This window comes from Canis lupus, chromosome 30 (genome assembly GCF_003254725.2).
Source record: "Canis lupus dingo isolate Sandy chromosome 30, ASM325472v2, whole genome shotgun sequence".
Classification (NCBI taxonomy): Eukaryota; Metazoa; Chordata; class Mammalia; order Carnivora; family Canidae; genus Canis; species Canis lupus.
This window is the reverse complement of record NC_064272.1, coordinates 14,456,389-14,476,021: the sequence shown is the minus strand read 5'-3', so window position 1 is coordinate 14,476,021 and position 19,633 is coordinate 14,456,389. Positions and strand designations below refer to the sequence as shown.

The following is a 19,633-nucleotide window of genomic DNA, read 5'->3' as shown; positions in this document are numbered from 1 at the left end:
TAAATCAAGCTAACAAACTGTTCTGTAAAATAAGTTCTATCTTCCTACCTTGATAAATGTGCCCTCATCATGGCAATACCAAATATATAAAGCTCTATGTTTTTAATGATGGAAAATCGGCAAAATACCAAAGACGGCTGAATTTAATTATTAATGCACACATCTGAGAACTCTCTTGATGAGTTGGTGACATTTGCATGAGAATAAAATGAAGACATACATAATTCATAAATTACCATATATTTATTCCATTAAATTTATTCTCTTCACTTAACTTGAGCAAAAATCCCTAATTATGTGATTTTTCACATAATTTGAGTTCTATTCATAGTGATCATCTGAAGGATTAAAACTGTAGTTGTATTCAAGATGTATTTTAAATATATTTAAATATATTTTCATAAGAAGATAAATAAACATCAAAGTCAAAATATAAAATTAAAATTATTTTTTATGTATATTTTCAAAATGTTTTAATAAAATCAGAAATAAAACTAACAATTTTAATTTTAATTTTTGAACAGTTAGCTAAATCTTATTAGATGTTTCTCAAAATAAATTTGCAATTCTAGCATTCAATATTCCTCAAGGTGCTAATGTAAAATCTCAGTATCATACTTCAAGCATGATATATAGATATATATATTTAAAAGCTATATGCATTATTTAATATTGCAAAACATTCCTCGGTTGCCATGTGCAACTGTTGTGAATACCTAATTCACGAGTCCATGCAGAACTACAAACTGGAATGTGGAGAGAAGCAGAAAAAGCACTCTCAGTGCTACTGGGAAATAGTACTTCATTATGCACAATTCCACTGTTCATGCTTAGAGAAAGGATTTGACAAGTTAATTAGTCTTTTCTCTTAGCTAAGCACAAATCCTCTCCATGCCCAGAAGTTGTGCCTGACTCCAAGTGCTGGACAAGTGGCAAAATCCATAAACCTTCATGACATTCAGGTTCACTTGCTTTTTGTTTTTCTTTTTAAATTGAGATATAATCAGCATATCACTTATAGGTTTCAAATACACAACATAATGATTCGATATCTGTATATATTGCAAAATGAGGACTTAGGGCAGGAGGTGCAAAGTGGCATTTGTCTGGGACCTGAACAGTGTTAGTTACCAGAGCAGATGTTTGAAGTCCTGGGTCAGACTGTGTCAGTGCTAGGTGCCAGATCTTGAGTAACAAGGGTGTCTGTGAAGCTCTTTAACATATTTATCTTTTGTCTGTGTTTTCTCTAATTCATGTGGGGTCCTGTAAAGTGTAAGGTACAGGGCATAGGTCCTTTTCGCCCCAGCCTGAGGGGTATACTGATCCAATCTGTTGTTTATGTGAGTATATTTTAAATAGCTTAATTTCTTTCATATTTAAAGTATTATTGCAATCTTGTTTTTTTTACTTCGAATTGATAGCCCAAAGGCCTCAAGGCCGGGTAGTCAGAGCACAGAAGTAGGGATTGGGAAGCCTGGCCTTGAATTCTAGCTTGGTCTCAAATTCATGGTATGAACGGATGCACCTCTAAGTCTGTTTTCTCATCAGAAAGAAAAAGGGAGGGGGGTGGAAATTAGAGTAATTGTTAGGATTAAATAGGATAAAGTGGAAGGCTTGAGTCACTAAGAAACAGGGTTTTTTTTTTTTTTTTTTTTTTTTTTTAGATTTTATTTATTCATTAGACACACACACACACACAGAAGCATAGACAGGCAAAAGAAGCTGGCTCCCTGTGGGGAGCCTGATGCAGGACTCAATCCCAGTACCCTGGGATCATGACCTGAGCCAAAGGCAGATGCTCAACCACTGAGCCACCCAGGTATCCCTAAGAAGCACTTTGTAAATGAAGGGATTCATTTGGTATAGCCTGGGTCCGGTTTCTGGCCTGTCATACCAAAGTACCACAGCCCAGTGACTTCAATAATAGAAACAGCACAAACTTATTTCCTCAGTGTTTGTGGGATGGAAGTCCAAGATCGAGGTGTCAACAGGGTCTCCTGCAGCATCTCTCCCCAGCTCATGGATGACTGTCTTCATCCAGTGTGTGGTCCTTCCTCCTTAAAAGCCTGTGCCCCCAACTTCTCTTCTTCTTAGGACACTGATGCTCCAGGGTTAGGGCCCACCCCCATGGCCTCTGTGACCTCGGCATCCTAAGGGAAGGTTTAAACAGGTCTGAGTTTCAGCCTCCTCATCTATACAGTGGGATTGATATGTGCTAGAGCTGCTGTGAGGATCAGCTAAAATAATGTGCCTGAAATTCTTGGCAGAGCTCCTGGCATGTGGTAAGTGCTCAATAAACAGGAATTATTATGACCTCCATAGCTTGTTTTGCCACTAAACCCCAAATGACTTTGTCCTCTTCACAGTTTTGGAGGATGAGAACCAACTGGGGAATGGGGCCAGGTACGTGCAAACAGACTTGTAAAGAACAGATAAAGGTTTTGAATATGCAAATATGAAGGAGAAGAATATTTGGGGTAGAGAGAATGAAATGAGTACAGGCACAGAAATAGAAATATGCAGGGGCCTCTATGGTGGCTGGCAACGAGATGGGTTTGAAGGCCTTTTAGGAGACATGGATTGGACTTGACTAGATGAGGTTGGAGAGGGAGGGTAGGGACAGCCTTGCTAGACTTGCATCCCCAACTGGGAGCCATAACCAGGGTCTGGTGCTCAAGGTTGAAGGCTTTGACTCAGGTGTACAGGCTGGGATGCCAGGTAGGGGGGAAGGGAGTGGGTATGTTGCAAAACCTGGCCCGTAGCCGTGTGGAGCCCTTTCTGCTGCTCGGGGAGCCTGCTGTATAGTCGGAGGCAGGACTTGAGCATTTCTCTGCAGGACATTAGTGAAAAGGCATGAAAAGCACAAGCTGAAGGATGAATGCACCGTAGGGCTGGGTGTCTCATTGTCCTCAAAGAGCATGTGGATGCAGCTTTTTTTTTTTGTGGTCTCCACAAGCCGTCACTCACTTGGATTCCCCTACACCCATGATTAAAGGCAGAAACAGAGTTTTGTCACTGTTTCTTTTGTTTGCAATATCCAGAGTATTACCACTCTTCTCTCTGCTGAGTTAGGCCAAACAGCCTCTAGCCCTGGTGACTGCGTAAATTTATCTGCATGGCTTCATCTTTTTTCTCTCTCTCTCTCTCTTCAAGTTTTACAATCCCCATTCTATTTTTCTTTCTTTATAGAGGTTCTAGGATTTTTGTTTTAATTTTGTAAAAAAAAAAAAATGTTAGGTGTGCCTAGGTGGCTCAGTCCGTTAAGTGTCTGCCTTTGGCTCAGGTCATGATCCTGGAGTCCTGGGATCGAGCCCCATGTCGGGCTCCCCACTCAGTGGGAGTCTGCTTCTCCCTCCTTCTCTATTCCCTCCCCATCTCAAGCTCTCTCTCTCTAAAATAAAGAAAATCTTTAAAAAAATGTTAATCGAAGTTTAGATGATAACAAGGTTATATCAGTTTCAGGTGTACTTTCTCTTTGTCATAGGATTTTGTGACCTTTTCCACCTCAAACCAAGACTCAGAGCAGCTACCTTACCCATCCCCAACCTCAAAAAGCCACTGGGGCCCCTGAGAACTGATTCATTTGTTCTCTGAGCCTGTGCTTTTTTTCAAAAGACAAATTGACCTCTGTTCTATTACAGAGAATTAGTAGGCACTAATTTATAGTCACTTTATTTCCCATCAAATGACTCCTAGAAGCAATAAAAGGCTGGATAGAGGCCATCCACAAACTTCTAAATTGGAAATATCTGTGACCAATTGTCTTCACCTTAAAAATCCCACTTAGGGGCTGGCAACCATTTCCCGGTATGATGTTAGATGCACCCTAGTCTTTCTGTGTTTCTTGAGCTTTGGAAAAAGAAATACTGTGTATGTAGCTTTCCAGCTGAAAGGTGCTGTGTTCAGCACATGGCCAGAGTGTGTGCGAACACACCAGGCTGACCGTGAGAGATTTTTTTCCAATACAGCCTTCCAGTCTCTACTCTTCCCACCCCCCTCCGTGGGGGTTCATTTCTCAGAGCACAGTGTGTCCTCGGAAAAGTCATGTAGCTGTTGGCAGCGAGAGGTGCTCTCCCAGCACTGAGGGCTCCTGCCTCACTCCTACAGGCTGGGTCACCTCTCTCAGAGAGTCCTTGGATCTTGAAGACAAAGACAAGAAAGCAGTAGTAGGGGAGAACGTGCTACAGGGAAATCTCACTGAGCAGGCCTCCAGGCAATGACTCCAGCTGACAATATCAGAGGTGAGACCTCAGCTCCAACCCTTAAAACACCACGGCTGGAGGAAGATAGATAACCTTTGCCTGTTTGGCTCACTATTTCTGTTCTCACTTGTTTCTCACATTTGTGGGTACCCATGTTCGGGCCAGCATCTGGCTTCTTCTGAATCAGGGAGGCCATTGAAGAGGACAGTCAGGGTTTGGAAAAGTCTTTTCAGGAGGTGAGGAAGGTTGTGTGGAGGGCACGCAAGCTTGGATTGAGGACAAAAGAAGAGGATTGAAAAAAATTAAAGAAAAGCAATGTGTGTGAGTGAAAAAGGGGACAGAGCCACGCAGGAAAGGTAGGTCCAGTCAGGCATCCTCCCGATTTGGTCAATGACAGATGGAAGGCTAAGTTTAACCCACAGGTACCTTCAGTGATACTGCTCTGGCGGGGGGTGGAGGGGGGGTCTGAAGGAATCCTGGGCCCTGATATTTCCTAGTTGTGTAAACATGGGTAAATCATGTAGTATTCTTGAACGTCAATTATCTGAAGTCTACACATTCATTGATGTCTCCCATCTATCACAGATCAGTATCTTAGATTGCTATACTCAGGAAATGAAGAGGTGAGCCCTGGTACTGCCCCAGCCATCTTGGGAACCCAAGGAGGCGGGGCAAGTTGAAAGCATGGCTCCTGATGGGGTTTGCCAGCACTGTTGCTGAGCAAACTCAGACAAACTTATCATAAGCAAAGCCAGTAATTCAGGACATGGTGGGGGAGGGGTTGGAAAAGAGAAATGGAGAAATTTATTTCGGGTGTCTGCAGCCAAGCGAGGTGGTGGGCTCAAGCCTTAACAACTGACCTCCCTTCCAGCAAGATGGACACCTAGAGTCTTATAGGAGAGGTTCAGGTGCAAGAACAGGTGGAGAGGGTGTGATCGTGGGTGAGGGTTGGTAGGTGTTCAGCCCACTATCAGGGGCAGGGAAGGGTGTGTGTGGAGTGTGGTTCTTCTAGGCTATCAGCGCTTTCCCGGTCCGGTGTCTCGGGATGTTCCAAGTCATTGCAAAATGCCTTCATCAATGTCTCAATAAAGTGCAATAAGAAATGAGCACAATGGGTTTTAGTTAGAGCATGAGGTAAGTGGTCTTGTCTATTTCTGGTTCTAACTGTTGAGGTCTTTGGTTGGGCAAGAGGGCTTGCCGACACTAATAATAATATCCAACAACAGTACTGTCATAGTGATCAAATAAGATCATGCGTGTGGAAGCAGTTTGTAAACTGTAAGCACTGTCTAGTGTGAGATACTATTGCCTACCACCTGACTCTCATTATTTACATGAACCAGGCCAGAGACTGGCCAGAAATTACAGTGTGCCTTCAAGGAGTGCACTTTTATTACTTCCTACTGCATAGTGATTTGGACTATGTCAACAGGCTAGATTAGTGAAAGGCCTTGGAATATTCTGTAATGGTGTGGTAGTAGATGTTGGCAGTCTTAGTTTTAAAAAATGCATATCTTCACACTTTATAAATTCTTTTTTTTTAATTTTTATTTATTATTTATGATAGTCACACAGAGAGAGAGAGGCAGAGACACAGGCAGAGGGAGAAGCAGGCTCCATGCACCAGGAGCCCGACGTGGGATTCAATCCCGGGTCTCCAGGATCGCGCCCTGGGCCAAAGGCAGGCGCCAAATTGCTGCGCCACCCAGGGATCCCCACACTTTATAAATTCCTATGATGCTTCCTAACTCAGCCCATGGTCTGCGTGGGGCAGAGATGTGAATATTCTGGTTACAGTGCAGGAAAGAATCCCAGCTTACCTTCCTACCAATTCTTTCTTCTTGGAAAATTGGTTTACTCTTAGTCATCCTGCTTAGAGGATAGAGGCCAGTCGGGTGGAAATGCACTTTTGTACTTTGTACTTTCTTTTTTTATTAAGTTAACTCTTACCTTCACCACGGGGCTTGAACTCGAGACCCTGAGATCAAGAGTCGCATGCTTTACTGACTGAGCCAGTGAGACACCCCTGTATTCTGGAAACAAATGGAATGTGGAGCTAGAAGAGCTGAGTTCAAGTCCTGACTCTAATATTGTCCATTTGTATGACCTCGGGCAAATCATTTCACCTGCCCAGAGCCCTGCTTCTGTTATTTGCAAAAGGGAGAAGATGTAGGAAATGCCTATTTTACCAACGCACAACATGTGGGGAGGACAAATGTGTGACAACTGTAAAGTGCTAATGTATTTGAATATAATCATGTGAGCCATCTGTTTTCTCTTCCTGTCGTCCACATTCTATCCTGCTGGGGAAGCCTACATGGTCTTTCTGCACAGGCTCTGCACCGAGTTACGTGTGTCGGAACCTCACTGAGTTCTGATTGCTGATTTAATACTCATCACCTTTAAGATCCACAATGGCTTCTTCGACCAAGTGGCCGTGAAGAGACAAGAAGTGTAATATCCCAGGATGGAGCCTGAGGTCTGTGCTGTACTTCTAATGAAGGTGATCTCTGGTAATCTTTGGCTCTGAATACCTCCGCTGCGTGCTTTTCATCATGTTTATGATGAGAAAGGTGTCATCTGTGGAGCATCTGCAGAGCCTTGGTTGAGAAGTGAGTTGCTTGAAAACATTTCATTTCAGATTACTCATAAAGATTTCAGCGGCACTGTTCCTTCATTCCTCCTGGTAGTCAATTTATTTATTTTCACGACCACAATAGTATGAGTGTCATCTTTTGAGCCTAAGTAGTGCAGTTTAAAAGTCCCCTGGACCTGAACTAAAACACTTGTTTTCTTTAAAGTGTGAGCTTTTCTATGACTTGGCTTAAATTCCTTTTAAATCTGTTTTGAATGCAGATTCAAATGTTTTGAAATCTGTTTTAAATCTGTTATGTTAGCCAGTCAAGGATACTTTTCCCTTCCTTCTGCTTCTTCTTTAGGACCCAGAGTGGTTTGTCAGTTCAAGTACACAAGGCAGGCACAGACTTCATTTGACTGACAGCTTATAGGAACTCCTGGCTCAGCATTTTAAGTGAGATAGAGTTGGCATTTAGGATGCTGTCTTGCTGTCTGGAAAAATCTGTCCGTATACGACCAGGAGTTTTCGTTCACCTGAAGAACGTTGACATCTTTCAATACTTATGATGCATGGCTAATATGTTGTCTCCTTTTTTGGCTAGTGCCACCTGGCAAGCATATTTCAGCCAGTGGGACACCACTAATATTTTTGCTTTGCAGGGGAATTGGCACTACCTTTGGGACACAAGGCTATTATTTTTCTTAGTACTAAAATTTTACGGCATCTGTTACAAGGTCTTAATTTAATAATATCAATAATCTGAGCATGATTCTCTCCTATTGGAAGCAGAGTGTTGTGGAAAGGGCCCTGGTTCTGAAATCGGAAGAATTGGGCTTGAATCCTGGCTGTCCTACTAATTAGCCAGATGACCTTGGGCAAGAGGTTTAGCCTTTACAAGTCTTAATCTCCTGCTTTGTGAAGTGGGGGATAGTAAGCATGGTTGGGATTTCAAATGAACGGATATGATTGTGGGGTGATACATAAGTGGAAAGAAAGATTATCATCAAGAGTCTTTACGCCTAGGGGAAAAAAATCTTTACCCTTTGGGCTGCTGGGAGTTGGAAGGTATATTTTGATTTTGGAGGTTTGGCCCATAGATTTCATATGACACTTGGTTTTATAATTTCGGAGGATGGCAAAACCTCAGGGCTTCATGTCAGCCTTTCCAATGGTGCAATTGTTTGAGGAGGAGGAGGAAGAGAAGGTTCCTTGAGGAAGAAATTTCCACTCAGCTGGACAACGCCCTTCTCAAATCTCTCCAATCCTAAAATCCTGTTATGATAATATTCTAGCGCTGACCATTGCAATTAGTCTAAGGGCCTCATGAAACTCAGACATTGACTCATTCATTCACATCACAGAGGGAGCGAGAACAGCTAGGGGACAGGTGACACCGTGCCCGGAGCTTGACAAACAACAGTTGCTTCATTGTTTCAGTTGACTTGAGTATAATTCTAGCTTCTCCTTAGGTCTTATGTGTCGATCCAGTTTAACTGATACTGAGATAAGTAGAGACCTAAGTGTTATGCAAGGTATATAGATTCTAGAACTCATGAGGAGTTAACATCCTGTTAATTCCTTCTCCCTCTTCCTCAGTGTTGCCTCTCTGTTATCTATATCCACATCTGTATCTGAATCTATATCTATACTGGAAGGGGACTGTATCTATGAGCTCCTTAAAGAAAGAGTCCCACTGCTTCTAGCATCTGACTCACTTGGAAGCAGTTCTGGCTGCCTAAAACTTGGGCTCGGGAGAATTGAGATCTATAGTTGGTATATCTGGGACAAACAATAAAATTTGCTGGGTACATGTGGCTGAAGGATAGATTGGTGGAAAGCAGGAGTTTTGGCATCAGGGGTCACTCTTGTGTGAAGGTCTACATAGTCATAAGCCCCAGCCTCAGTAGCTGTGGCCAGGCTGAGGCCACCTTTCCTCCTTTGTCACATGACCTGATGTCACCTTATAAAGAAAGGTGACATGCCCATGGCCTCACCTCCTGGTGAGCTGTGTTAACAGCTGCCCATGGATTCTTGCAGCTTGCTCGTTCCATCATTCACTCGTTCATTCATCCCACAAATGTTTATTGAGTGTCTACCATGGAAAAGTTCCACATACTGGTGACAAAATGGTGAGCAAAACCACATAATCTTTGCTTTCATGGAGTTTTCAATGTATTGTGAAAGAAATGCACAGATGTAAGTTATCCCTGTGATGGGCATATATGCCTGTGGCAAGTGCTGGGAAGGAGGGATTTAGGCCTCGAGGGAGAGATCAGGGAAGAGCTGAAGGAGGAGAGGAGGATAACAAGCAAAATGGGCCTGGGAGAGCTTCCAAGGCCGAGGACATGCTACACAGCAAGGCTTCCCACTCCGGTGGCCTGAAAGAAGGCAGTATCTGAAGATTAGAGGCTGAGAAATAGCAAAGATGCGATGGGACTGGGGAGGAAGAGGCCATTAGGGTCAGGACTTTAGACTTGAAGCCTCTGGACCATGAGAAGACAAAAGAATTTTAAGCACAGGATCTCGTTCTGCACGTTGGAGAAGGATGGCGGGGGGGGTACCCGTCAGGTGTGGGGACCCCAGGTAGGCTATTATCTCAGTGTAGGAGAGACAGAGTAGCTGCCGCGGACTAGGTGCTGGCCATGGAGGGCAGGGGTGGTGACGCTGAGGGACATCCAGGAGGCAAGGCTTTGGAGAAGATTTGCTGGTGAGGGGAGGGAGAGAGAGAGGGAGCCAGAGGGCTGCCCGAGTGGGCCAGGAAGGCCAGAAATAAAAGCAAGGGTCAGGGTTGGAGGAGGCAGAGTGCGTAGGCAGCAGGGAGAAAGCAGCGGGAAGGCCTTTGTTTAATTTTATTCCTTCTGCTTGTGAATGCTGCTCTAAGCTTGGTTTGTCCCATTGGGTTTCCACCTGAAGCATTTTTGCCTTAGAGCTTAACTGTGAGGGGTCATTCAACCCCTGGGTTGAGTTTTCGGTTTCTTTTTCAAGCCTGCAGGTGCACGACCATGTCTGCAAATGGGGGCGCGGGGAAAGAGACCTTGGTATTTGGTTCTTGGGCTCTGAATTTCCACTCTTCTGGAATGTGGCTATGTCAGCCTTACACAATCCTCCCCTATGCCCCATCTCTCCTCACTCACTTTCACCCGTGACTGAGCAAGTTTAGTAGCCCAGGGTTGCTACGAGCCCTTCTAGTTTTTGGTTACAGCTCAGTAGCCATTCTCCCCTCAGGCAGTCGGTGGGGCTCAATCCTGGCTGAATGGTCTCTGTGACCCTGGAGGTCCTTTAGGGCTTGTGAGGGTGGGAGCCACTGTGGGCAGTTTGCCTTTCTTCTCATCTGAACGAGTCTTAACAGAATCCCACCCCATCCCAGCCCATGGAAGCTTCACATTGTTTTTTAGTGCCAAGTGGCCTGCAGGGACTATGTATATTACTTTTATTGTATTAAAGAGAGGTTGGCATTAGAAAGATGATGAAATCTTGACATTTTGGGGGGACTTGGTGTGAAGAAACTTTTTTTTTACATAGACATCACTATTCCTAATGCATATGTCCATTTTTTTCATCCAATTAGTGATTGGATACGAATGTACTGAGCCATCTCCCATGTGCCAGAAATAGTGCTGAAGAAGAAGAAGGGAAGAAAGGTGACCGATGACTATTTTCAGACCCATTAGTGCTGTTTGCAATTTCCCATGACATAGGTCTAGGTTCCAGGGGACTGAGTGCAGATTGAGTGCAGAGGAGCCAATGCCAATGCCAATCCCTTGGCTTGGGATGCTGCTGCTGGCTGGGCAGCATAACTTGTCAGAATCTCTCTTAATGTTTGTTTGAGGGCTTCTGTCTCAGTTTAAAACTTCATGTACCTCTTGCACTTGGCTCTCTTTGTTTAAATATTAAAAATGTCCCCCAACCTAAAAAAGAACATTGTTGCCCTAAGCACAATGCTGACCCCAAGCTCCTTTGCACACAACTGTGCACCCCCAGACAGGAGTATCACAAGAGAGGCAAGGAGGAGAACTCAAAGTCTGGTGGGACAGACAGCCAGGCACACCCCACAGCAATGCCATGGAGAAGACGAGCAATCATGGAAATAAACGCTAAAGCTGGGTCTTGAAGAAGGGACTTGGGATTTTGAGGGATGGGGGAAGCATTTTGGGAGATGCAGATTGCTTCTGTGAGTGTGTGGAGGTCTGAAGTAAAGTGACTCGTGTTGGGAGTAAGTTGTAAGAGCACAACTGGTGGTGAGGGAATGAGCCAGGAGAGTAGGTGGCACCCAGACCACCACGACTGAATCAAATCCAGAGCCACCGATTCCGTAGGCAATGAGAAGCAATTGAAGGTTTTCTCAGGTGAGCTAGAAATGTCACCGAGTAGGACTTAGCCACAGGCCATTACAGGTAGGGTGGTTCAGAGTTCAGTGCCAGGATTCCCTTCATTCTTGGACTTTCTGGAATGGGTGGGGTTGCGGGGGGTGAGGAGTGGGGCCGCCTTCCCACTTCTGATGCTAAGTCTGGGTGGGATCTGACAATCTGTGTGTTCAAACATCTCATTTCAAATCTGAAAGCAATTAGCCAGGTTTGGGACTCGCTGCTCTTCTGCGACCCTTTTATAGAGGAGACGGAGGGCCAGGAAGGCCAAGCCACCCCCCAGTGTCACCCCGCTCATTATTGGCCGACACCCGGGACTCACCCCCATCACGAGTTGGCACCCAGGAGCCCCAGGGGGAGTTTTTCTGTTCACCTTCTCCCTCGTGTATTTCTCCAGAACCGAAGGCATGTGGGAGGACAGAGTTGTTTTGCAGGGCACTGGAAGTTTTGTGTCCCAGCCAAGGTCAGTTTAGCATTCTTATTAACATACTGTAGATAATGGATGTCTAAAAGTCTGAGGGCATAAATATTTTAATGTAGCCATACCGTGTCGCTGTTTCTTTCAGACCTGCACTTCAATTTTTATTTACTTTTATATGTTGTTGGCGTGGGGCCACAAGGTTTTCCATCAACAGAAATGGCTGCTGATTGAGGCGATTTGCTTTCTCCCCAGCACTGAAGAGAGCCCCATTCTCCAAAGCAGGTGTTTTTAGATCAAGATGGGCCGTTGGATGACACAGTGGGGAATACACTTAGTAAAGCAATGTCATAAATTGGGCTAGTGTCGGCTTCCTGATTTAATGCTTTGCTCTATTTGGTCATGAATTATATATTCTTTTTCAGATTGATCATTTCTCTCACTGATAAAGGGACAGTGTTCTACCCAGTGGGTTTGGCCCCTGACCCAAGAAATATACCAATGCATCAAAATTCCCTGAGCTGACAACTTTGGGTGAACTCTGGAGACTGTAAATCTGCAAAGGCAGAGAGTGGGCAGGCGGGCAGGCCTCTGTGCTGGAACTCTCCCCTCACTCAGTATGCATCGACTACCATGATGGTCGAGCAATTCCTTGTCTGCTTTTTACCCAGTGTAATTTGCAAATTGATTATTCTTCCTTAGAAGTCTTTCTTAATTAAATAGTAACTGCAGTTATTACCCTCAGACAAAGAGGACATTTTAGTGTCTTGGCAGAGGACAGCCTTAGCTCAGTGGATTTTCATTTATTGAGGTGTCTGCCATGGACTATTGTGCGCAGAACCCTGCCTGAAGGCTCCTTCTAGGGGAATGAGATAGTCCTCCTTGCCCACAAGGAGCTAGAAGCAGGTGAGTTAATGATAAGGCATTATAGCAAAATATGCATAGATGCCTTTGCTTTTGAATGCACTCATTTCAAACATTATCCTATTCCATTTTCATACCATGTATGGCGAATGACAGTAGTCTCCATTTGTCAGATGAGGAAAGTAAGGGAGAAAGAATTTAGGGATTTGCCCAAGCTCATAGAGAAAAGTGAGAAGCAGGACTAGCATAGAGATGACCGGCTTCCTTGTCTGCTCCTTAGGTTGAATGAGGCCCAGATGTGTTCATCAAATGTGACTGGGCCCTGTAGACATGGGTAGAACTGCCATGGGTGAACAGGCATCTTCACTGGACACCAGCCTTCCAATCAGGCCAGTGGTTCCGAATCCTTGATAGGCATCAGGAAAATCTGGGAAGCTTGTTAAGTTCAGTTACTTGGGCCATAGCCTAGCATTTTAATAAGTCCGGATATGTCCCAGCACGTACATTTCAAAAGTCCTTGAGGCGAATCAGATGGCCAGTTAGGGTGGAGACCACAGAAGTAGGCCTTTATCTTCACTAGGATTGCACGAGAAAAGGTGAAATGGAACCTGACAAATGATCCCAGCCAGACTGGAGATTCGTAGGGGAACAGATGTCACCACAGGAAGGTCTCAGAGCCCATGGAGAGATAGGCACAGTCTCTGCTATAAGAAAACACACCAATGTCTCTTTGATGAAGCTCTTCTGGCTTAAGCTGCGTCCACCTAACAAGCTGGAAAAAGAGAGCCTGCCCCTTTTAACCTCTGTTTCTCCCCTTATCTTTCTCCTTTCCACATACAAAATTCCCTTCTTCCATCAAAATCCTCCTCCTCCTCCAAGACCCAGATCACATGCTACCTTTTCCATGACATCTTTTATATCCCTTCTCAGAATAGACTCTCCCTTTCCTCTGTGGTCTTTAGCACATTGTATCTCTATGGTTTTACTTAGCCATCCTACATGAGGGTATATTCCACCTTGGGGATACACTTCCTATTCCTTTTTGTCCATCCCAGAAGGTAACACAGAGCCTGACACATTGGAGACGATCAGTATTTGTTGAGTTAAACTGACTTAGTGAACTGAGGCTACTCAAAATTAATGAATGAATGCATCAGTTCAAATGTAGAACACATATCCCCACCAATAATTTCTGTCTCTTGACAGCTTAAAGAATAATAAGAATAATAATAAAAAGCAAAACACATTCAACTCAAAATACTTGAAGAAAGAATAATTGCTGGTTTCAGTGATGAGTCTACATTGGCCATTGGTAAGTTAACTTGGATCTCAGATGTAATTACATGTTAGGCCTATCTGTGTGAGCAGAGATTGTCCCACACAGCCACCTTGTGACTCCTAGGTCTTGGGTACTTTTCACAAGCAGTCTTGCATGCTATTTCCTTTTATACCCCAGGGCTGAGCCTAGCCTAGTCTCCTCCACCTCAGGAGGAGAAACTTTTTCCTGATGGTCTACTCCCTGCTTCCCTCCCTACTTCTGTAACCCAAACTGACTCCTGTGTCCTGCCCTAAGCTGCCTGACCTTGAGTCTGTGGAGGCCGGCCTCGGTCAGGAAAGGGGCTGACAGAGCAATTGACAGAGCTGTGCAGCCTGGGGGTGTTTGCTCCAGGTGGGTGTGCACGCTTGATTGGGAAGGCTGACGGTCAGGCCTGGTGTAAGGAGAAATCCCTCCCTTCTCTCCTTTGTCTCTTCCTCTTCCTTCCTGACCCTGGAGTTAGGTTTGAAGACCTGCATCTGGCCGGCTCACTCTGTACACACACTTTTCTCGCCAAGTTTTTCAGACCAGGGCCAGAAACATTCAAGGTCAACCATAGTCAGGGTTCATTTTCCATACAGGTATGATAAGAGTGATGTGCCTACACAGTTGATTCCTTCTACCCAGAAAAAATAGCTGTAGGGAAATAGCCTCAGGATCCTGTCTGTACCTCTGGAAAGGATGATGGGCCCACATGTCTCCATGTCCATACTCTCATACCTGGTAGGATGGCTTAGTTGTTGGCATGGCCCTGAATCAGGGGGAGAAGCAAACACAATGTCAGTGTGATTGGGAGAGTCACAAAGATGTCTGTTGGAGAAACACCAAAAGGTTTCTGGAAGAGAAAATTAACAAGACCAGCATGGCTGTCCTCAGACACTTGAAGTGTCCTCCTGAGGAAGGAGGAATGAACTTGTGCTGTGAGATCCCAGTGGGTAGAACTAGGCCGAGTCATAAATCCAGTCCCCAAATTACCTTCCTTCTCCAGTTTCTGGCTATGCCGAATCGCCTCTGCAGTTCTCTTTGCTTTGCTAGGACACTCTCGGTGGATAACTTTGACTCCTCCTTTGGCTAACGGCTTATACTTCACTTCTCTAGAACAGGAGGCCTTCCTTAAATTCTCTAGATCAGGTTTCTTTAAGTGGCACTATTTTGGGCAGAGTAATTCTTTGTGGTAGATGTCTGCTAGCATCGCTGGCTTCTTTCCACTGGATGCTGGCAGCATTCCTTCAGCTGTGACAATAACAAATGTCTCCAGATATTTGGAGACATTGTCCTCCCAATTGTCCCTGGGGGGTTAAACTGTCCTCCGCTCCTCTAATGTGGTCGGGAACCAGTGTGTAGACAGGTGGGCCCAGAGCACCCTGTGCCTTTCCTTCTGTAGCCCTCATCACATTCCTCTCACTTCTAGAGTTCTTGGGAATCTGTTCATCTCCTCTCTCACCAGCTTCTTGAGAGCAGGGATGGACTCCAGAGTTCTTTGCTACTCCTAAACTTTAGAAATGTTTCAAAAAAAAAAAATAGCGAAGGGATGAACTGATTAAAATGAGAACATCGAAGTACTCAGAGCTATCCACAGATCGCATAGCTTCCCCTCAAAGTTATTAAGTGTCCTATCGCTGGAGGGATCCAGACATGGCAAACGATGACTTGAGGATGTGACAGAGGAGACTTAAGCCCTGGATGGGTGATCTTGAAGGTTCCTTCCAGTTATGAGATTGTATGGAATGTGGGCTTTCAGCCAACCACCCTGTGGGCAACTAATTAAATCACAAGGAAGAGGCCAACCACTCCCTCCAGAGTCAGGTGCTAACTGTTCCCAGGAAGGGGTGATGTAGCTTGGAGAGTGACCTTTGAGTGGGTCAAGAGTCACATGAATATGGAATGCCTTTCCCTTGCCTTTCTCCTCTCCTCACAGGTCATTTGACCCATATCCTCAGGGGTAGGATCATGCTTGAAGAGTTAAGAAAACATCCAACTAAGTCCCGCTGAGTCTCCCCCTCCATGGTGGCAAGCAGAGCCAGGCAGCCCTCGGGTGTGTGACGTGGATGAGAAAGGAAGCCAGCACCCTTCGCTGGATGGTGCGGGAGTTGCCTGGGGTGCTATTCTTCAGACTTTGAAGGTTACAGCACGTGTGATTGATTGCTCTATTTTTCCTTGCCTATAAGCCCTTTGCTACTGGGGCAAAGAGCAGTAAGCGGAGACAAATGGATGCCCACTAGGCCCACATTTGGTTCCAAGGGCTATGAAAGAATCAGCTTTGCTTGCTGCGGAATGTGTGCCTATGTGCCTGGCACTGTGCTGCCCACTTTCATGTGCACGATCTCATCTCATTTTCATTACTCAGTGAAGGAGATACAATTAAATCTCTTTTCCAAAGAAGCCATGGAAGGGGTCAGCAACTTGCCCAATATCACATAGCTAAGAAGGAACCTGTGCCTAGGCCTGAATCCATTCATACCTGCTGTACCCCCTGCATGTCCTGCCACAAGCAGAATGTGAAAACCTTTTACCCCAAGCTTGTGTTTCAGCGAGCCCCTGTGAATTGGCATAATCATGATGAAAACTCCCCTTTAACTCAAAGCTGCTTTTGTGGCTGCTGCTTATGATCTTGCCAGGTTCACTTGATTATACATTTCAAATCTCTCTTTGCATATCTGCAACCGAGGCTTCTTAAATCATTGTACTTTGGATTTAACATGGTGAATTGCACACATATGTTTATTTCTCTCTAGAAACAAAAGCAGAGGAATAAAAAACGATATAAACCTACAAGGAGAAAGAAAAGGAGAGCGAGCATCTCAAACAAAATTTGGAAGATGAAACATGGATGGATGAGCAATAAATGACCTGGCATAGCAGAGAAATCTGAAACCCAAATGTCTGAGGGTGGGGTAGGGTGATGTGGGAGCAGTGGGTGTGTGTGTGTGTGGGGGGAGGCAGTGGGAAGCCAGTAAGATGCAAGACAGTTCCCATTGCAGAATCCCAGAAAGAATAAAAGTAGAAGTGCCGACTGCCACTGAGTACAGAAGAAAGAAGTGAGGCCACCTCCCTGCTCAGCTACACGACTCCTCCTCTTGGACCTCAGCAGACTGCCTAAGGAAGGTATACTCTACAGACTATAACCCAGCAAAGCTCTGGATCCAGACATGCCAGCTATAGCCAAAGCCTGGGAAGAGACACTGGTGGAAGCAGTGGCTTAAATCAAAGTTTGCATACTGTATGGTAGGATTTCACAAACCCCTTTTCCTGATTGGCTTCCAGATTTCTGGAAGCTAGGCTTCTACCCAATACCCCAGATAGGAGATTAGAAAATCCTTCTCAAGGGAAACTGACCTATGAGAAAAGACCTAAAGAGTTGGACATTTGGGGTATTCTCCAGTGGAGGATCAGGTCCACATCATTCTGTAGAGTGGCCCATGGTGGACCAGTCCTACTCATGGCATACAGACCATCCAGTCAGGGGTTAGGTGCCTCACTTTGGAAAGCCTTAAACTGTGATAGTGCTGAAATTGGATCTTTGTCACCAAACAGGCAACTTCATTGCTATTGAGGCATCTTTGCAAACTTAGTATTTGAATTTCTTGACCTACTAATCGCAAAAGCCCTAGTTCTTATTTCCTTAAACATTTTGGCCTCCTCCTTTACAAAGCTGACTCTCTTCTGTGTATTCATACCTTCACTCCTCATACAATCTCCCGAATGTCAGGGTTTTCTTGTTTTTATTCTGACATAGATTAAAACTTAGATCACTTTGTAGGGGCTGACAGGGGTGATTCCCTATGTATGTTGCTTGACTCTAATTTAGATATCTCATTGGTTATTTTTATTGTGTTGGTGTTTTTGTGTTACTTATGTTTTATGTCATTTTTCCCCACCTTACTCTGAATGCTCTGAACCTGATCCTGGTTTCCTGGGAATAAATAACAAGTGCTTTAAAGCTTTTTGTGCTCTTGCCAGATACCATTATCTAGAAATATGTTGGCATCTCATATAAACATATGTTTAGATTTCTATAACTAAATGTATCCTTATGTATGACTTATTATTATAACTGAATTCATCTATAAAGATATAAATTTATTTACAGGTGTGATCTATCATAAGCTTCTACATTTCTATTCAGTTGGTACATATGCCCAACAAGGAATGTGTCACTTGTACTTAGGAATAAAATCACATTATTTGTGAAGACTTAATAGAGCTTAAATGAATGCAAGCAGTATTTACCTTATTAAGTAGGTATTTTCAACATTTATCATTTAAAAGGCCTATGTTAAAGGGTGATGTTCTGAGACATTTCAAGGTGACCTCTAGCTCTACGAGCTAAAGCAAATGAGAAAATGTGGTAAAGGCTGATACTTGTGGATGTTTTGTAAAGGAAAGCAATGTGGTGGAGTGGAAATGGCTAGATGTCTAAGGTGAGAGACCTCATAGGCTCAAGCTCCTCATTTATTGACTGTGTGATCTTGTGTGAGCCCCTCCATCTGGCTATGGGGCCTAGAAAAAAATGCATATTCATGACCTCACAATTTTGTTAGGCATTGAGCTACTGTGTATGAAAGCATAACAGTAAATTGATATATTTAAACTGTTGTATATCCAAGTCCGTTTTATCACCCTGTTGCTTACAATGCCTTGGGCAAAGTACTCATTCAATAAATATTTGTTGGATAATAAACTAATAAATGAATTTGTGAGTCTGAGTTTTCAAAATATTTTTGTACCTCTCCAAGTCATATTTAGACATTTATAAAATTGAAAATTTATAAGTTGTTGCTGGATAATCAGATATCTTGATTCAGAGGTAAAAGATGACTATTCAGGTGTTCAAGCCTTTCTTGCATATGGAACACTAAATGGCACAGCTGATTATGAGAAATTGTCATCATCCTGCTCAAATATAAGATCATAGATTGGGGGAAACTTAGAGATAATCATCGCCTTCTCAAATATGAGAAATTTGAAGCCCAGAAGCTCTTTGAAGTCAGTAACTTTATATGATTTTTCTCTTCTATAGCTATAGGGATATTGTAGATAGTAGATAGTTGTAAAACACATACATTTTTTTAAAAAATGGTTTTCAAGGATTGTGTTAAGCACTGGGGAAATAAACAACAGCAAGACAAACCTTCCCTTCGAGAAACTCACCATCTAGACAGATATGGAAAGCAGTTAAGTATGCTGTTGTTGTACTAATGCCGTGGTAGATTATAGGGGCAGAAGGGAACTGACCAAGGGAAGCTGGGGAGATAATTTTTACCTGGCATCTTAGCTTGGGCTCCTCAGAAGGAGGTGAGTTGACAAGTGACTTCTTAAGGAAGTGTTCCTGGGAAGACCTAAAAAGGGAGTGTAGAGAAAAGAATAGAGGATCAGGAGAAGACCCATGCAAGGATGAGATATCTGGCCGAGTTCCGTGGAGAGTAGTTTAGCCTGATGCTATGGGGTAACTCCAGAGAATTATTTATACTTCAGAGTTTGCCCCTGCTTCCAGGCAAAGGGACTGGACTTTCATAGTCTCACATTAGTTGGTCATTGGCTAAGGGCCATGGTGAACAGGGTTGGGAAGAACTAATGGGCAGATTTGTTCCAGTAGCCAGAGAGTGGGCCTCTGTAGGCTGTTTCAGGTGTAGAACATTAGAAACAAAATGTTTGGAATCTGGATGAATCTGGATGAAACCTTAGCAGTGTCCACTTCACCTGAGGTTCATGAGGATGATGTGAGGTAGGAGGGAAGGGCATTCCAGGCTAAGTGATAGCCTGAATAAAAGCTCTGAAGCATGACATCATAGGATGTGTTTAGAGGTGAGAAAGTAGTTGATGTGGCTATATTGCCTTATATGTAGTAGAAGTAAGCTGAGAGATGAGCATGGAAAGGTAGGCTGGAGTCAG

The 19,633-nt window shown here is 44.1% G+C and overlaps 1 long non-coding RNA gene across 2 annotated transcripts; it reads left to right on the top strand.

Moving 5' to 3' along the window:
- Nucleotides 1–4,045: 4,045 nt before the first annotated feature.
- Nucleotides 4,046–18,434, top strand: LOC112675975 (uncharacterized). 2 transcript variants are annotated; one of them, XR_003146186.3, is made up of 4 exons: nt 4,046–4,241; nt 6,515–6,814; nt 13,633–13,738; nt 15,660–18,434. It is a non-coding gene; the product is annotated as an uncharacterized LOC112675975 (long non-coding RNA). The 2 variants fall into 2 exon arrangements; XR_003146187.3 differs by lacking the exon at nt 13,633–13,738.
- The last annotated feature ends 1,199 nt before the right edge of the window (nt 18,435–19,633 follow it).